This window comes from Oreochromis niloticus, unplaced genomic scaffold (genome assembly GCF_001858045.2).
Source record: "Oreochromis niloticus isolate F11D_XX unplaced genomic scaffold, O_niloticus_UMD_NMBU tig00000796_pilon, whole genome shotgun sequence".
Taxonomy (NCBI): Eukaryota; Metazoa; Chordata; class Actinopteri; order Cichliformes; family Cichlidae; genus Oreochromis; species Oreochromis niloticus.
This window is the reverse complement of record NW_020327252.1, coordinates 17,899-22,263: the sequence shown is the minus strand read 5'-3', so window position 1 is coordinate 22,263 and position 4,365 is coordinate 17,899. Positions and strand designations below refer to the sequence as shown.

Here is a 4,365-nt window from a genome sequence, read left to right as displayed (position 1 = left end):
GGAAGAGGGATACAAGATAGAATGGCTGTCAAATTAGATAGAGTCGGGAGAGTGATAGATAGACAGAATTGCTTATAATGATAGAGAGAGAGGATCTTCTGCAACAGGTCACCTGTAAGACAAAAGGCCTGGAATAGTCGTATTCCAATATGCTTGGATTTACCATATTCTTCGACTATATGGCACACCTAAAATCCTGTCATTTTCTCAAAATACAATGTGCCTAGTGTATCGATTCTGGTTATGCTTACTGACCTCAAACTGGATTTCTGTGTACACAGCGCTCAAATTCTGTCAAATTTTAGTAAGATTCGTAAGCTACAAGCTGCGCTGCTTGATGTATTGTCAGAGCATTATGGTACCATAGTCAGACCCTCAGAGTAATTCGTACGGTGCTTCAACATAACATTATGGTGTGTGTACAAGGACCTGGCACGTGCTAAGAGACATGCTTATGAAGCAGATTTCAACTGATCAACCATGAAGAGTTTGATGGATTGTGGATGAGGAATGAACTGAAAAAGTGAGTGTATTGTTCTGTATTTTATGTGTTACAACTGAACAGTGTTGAGAGTTGTTTGTGATGACTTGAATAAAGTTTGACTTATCTGACTGTTTTGTTTGGCTTAATCTGCCTTAAAAACAGACTTGTTTATTGACATTATGCCTTATAATCTCAAAATACAGTACATGTAGGGCTTTAAATACTAAAGAGTTTACAGTGAATTATTGTACTGAACAGAATGACAATGTTTAACAAATACGGTGGAACTGTATAAGGACATTTTTGCGTTCTATTAAAACAATAAACTAAGTCTATAAGTCAAACCAAGACGTGCTTCTAGAGTAACTTACTGTAAATATTATATGGTCCAATAAACCACACACTGAGGTTACAGCAGACAGTTTCAGGCCTCCTGCTTTAAACACTTTATATCCCTTAAACTCAAAATTATTTATTGACTGGCCAAAAGAACACAAACCTTTCTCACATTTGCCTAAAACATCTTGATGATCAGCAAGAGCTGTGTGGACTCACTGTACTGAACTGAATCTTCTAAAGTGAGAGAAATATTTCAGAAAAACACCAGCATTAAAGTCAAACATGGTGCCGTTACTGTGATGGTCCCGAGTTCCTTTACTACTTCAGGACCTACATCAACTCATCAGGTCCTGAGTTTAATCACACTTGGGATTTGCAACAGGAATTGATCTGAAGCACACAAGCAAGTCCAAGTGACTAAACAGAATCTCGACTTTAATGAAATTGAGATCCTTCAAATGATTTCAAAACACTATTTTTGACCTTAATTAAGGCAACTCAGAAATTAAAGTGGACAAAACTCAGTCATTACTAGTTACTATAAATCAGGGGTCCCCAATCTCAGTCCACGAGGCCGGTGTCCCTGCAGGTTTTAGATGTGTCCTTGATCCATCACAGCTGATTTAAATGGATAAATTACTTCTCAACATGTCTTGAAGTTCTCCAGAGGCCTGGTAATGAACTAATCATGTGATTCAGGTGTGTTGACCCAGGGTGAGATCTAAAACCTGCAGGACACCGGCCCTCGTGGACTGAGATTGGGGACCCCTGCTATAAATGCTTGATGGTAGTTGTTGCTATCAGGGCTTTCACAGCTGGGTATTAGAGAACAGATAGCTGTGGTTTGGTTTTCTCTGCTTCATACATGAAATAATCACTTTAAAACTGCTTGTATTTGTATTTATCCAGGTCATCCTTGTTAGAAGATTTGAAACATGTGACAAAAAAGCATAAACAAAATAATCTGCAAGGAAGAAAGACTTTTCCCAGCACTGTACCTTAGACAAACCTATACTTACCAGACTTGAGACGATCAGATCAGCAGTCTAGACAAAGGAAACAAACATCAGATCACTGTTTAACGATTCAGACTATTGAGCCTCTTCATACACAATCCAATTTACTGTGACATTAAATAACTAGTCAAATCCTCCATTTCTTCAAGCCTTTATGAACTCACTGTAGTCTAAAGAGGGCACAATTAATTGCAGAGTCTCAGATGGCTTAACATGTTTAATAAAACAATCGTACTACAGAATTGCAAAGAATAGGCACCAATATTTGTTGCACAAATGCAGGATATACCAAATATTTCGTACACAGAAGCTTTGTGGCTCCAACATTTTCTATCACAAGTCAGTTCTAATAACATGTGAAGAACGACAACTTTTAATCTCATTTCAGATTAAAAATGTTGAATACAAACTAATTATTTAAATCAGAAGCAACACAAAACCACAACAACAACAGTGGCACACCATTTTTTAATGAAAATTTCTTAAAATATTACACTAAAAGTCATTCCATTGTACTTGTTGCTAACAATATTTATGTGTTATGCAGTATATCCCTTTTTGGCAACATTTATATTTAATTTTAAAACATTGTCTTTAATATACCTACTCACAACTGTACTTCTCTTACATTTTATCATTGCTTAAGTGTTTAAGCTATCACCTACAGTCACTCAGGGAAATACTTCTAGTGTTTCGACTTCATGCTAATTCATAAGTGGAATGAAAGAGACAATAAAATCGATAGCTGTGGTGCTCTTAAGTGTTTAAGGTACCACCTATACTCACCTAAAGCACTTTCATAGTTTTGCTTGATACTTAAATCCACAAACATAAGGAGAAATCGAACAACTGCATAAAGATATCTCTGACATTTAACTATGTTTGCACTTGATAAGCCATCAAAAATTAAAATCAGACATTAATGGCTATTAAACTTCATTGACATTTTCAGGAGCAGTCAGTGGTCCTGTGTGGGGGCTTTGCTGCTACAGATTCTAATCCTGACTATTTGTTTTTGCCCATGAGTGAATGGCAAGATGACACAAATAGCCAAACTACTGTAAGTAATTACTAAACATTACCATTACTGTCTACTTACCAGCAAAGGCAAAACCAAAGATCTGTTCACTCTGTGTAACAAAAGACAAAGAACAAAAATACAGGATCAGACAACTCCAATCAGCATTAGAGTCAATACTGCATCACTCTCTGTAGTCAAAAAGATTCCGCAAACTTCTTTGTTAAACACAGCTGGAATACAACAACAACTCCCTCTGTTTTCTTTTTCCTGCACCCTAATAAAGATTATCATCTTCATAAAAGGTATATGTAGTTTTATCCATTTGCAATAAGCACACAGTTTCTTACTCATGTAATGCTCCAAAATTTAGGTTCGATTACTTAAGAGAGTAGATATCGTAACCAATGATTTGCAACACCTAGCACAGCACACTTTATCAAATGGTGATGTCACAATTTAAAAGTAGGCAACAATCACAAATGATAGCTTCTATGGAATGTTTGTAGGCTTTAACATTTGAGGTGGCCTGAATTCAACTTCTATTAACACAATAAAACAAACAGAGTCTATAAACTTACACCAAGATGTGCTGCTACAAAACTTACTGTAAATATTATATGGTCCAACAAACCAACACACTGAGGTTAGAGCAGACAGTTGCAGGCCGCCTACTTAAAATTTCACATCACATGTTCCTTAATCCCCAAAGTTCTCAAATCCCTGTTTCTGTGTGTACTTACCTGGGACAACAGTACATCATAATATCTGGGCACACAGAAACAGGGATTTGAGATCCGTTAACATAAAAGTAAACAATACTTTACTCAGTATGACTTTTGGCAAAATGAGAAATTTGGAGATGGATGGTTCCTACAAAGCAGTTTCTACATATTTCAATCACATTTGGGGCATGTTTAATACACAGCCATAAGCACTCCACTAAATCTAGGACGTACTTATAATGGCCGATTTAAAGGCCTAATTAAAATGTAGTATGATGATAATTTCTTTGTAAATCATTTAATCATAAAATACAGAAATAAGTGCTGTATCTGTGCTTTAGATTTTTTCCAGTCATCAACAAAATCTTTAATTATAAAAGACTAATTCAAAGAGCAGTTTTCAGACAGTCAATTAATTATTGAAGGGAAAGAAGCTTTGAAATCCACAAGGCCCTACTTGAAGACTTAATTGTACCTAAACTGCTGTTCATGAGCTGCTCTAATGTGAAAAAGATGCACTGCTACAATAACCTACGGACTTCTGTAGGTCTGGAAATGTTTACACAGACTTTCTAGGATTTGATGACTTTTGATGATCACCAATAGCTGTGCTGACTCACAGCACTACACTGAATCTCCTATGATGAGAAACATTTCCCAGCACTGCACCTCAGAAAAACCTTTACTTACCAGACTTGAGACGATCAGATCAGCAGTCTAGAGAAAGGAAACAATTCATCAGATTACTGTTTGATGATTCAGACTGTAGAGCCTCTTCACACA

General features: G+C 36.4%; 1 long non-coding RNA gene across 1 annotated transcript; it reads right to left on the bottom strand.

Moving 5' to 3' along the window:
• Nucleotides 1-88: 88 nt before the first annotated feature.
• Nucleotides 89-3,061, bottom strand: LOC112844715 (uncharacterized). The gene is made up of 3 exons (XR_003217452.1): nucleotides 2,939-3,061; nucleotides 1,843-1,869; nucleotides 89-112 (listed from the first exon to the last, which is right to left on the bottom strand). It is a non-coding gene; the product is annotated as an uncharacterized LOC112844715 (long non-coding RNA).
• Nucleotides 3,062-4,365: the final 1,304 nt, after the last annotated feature.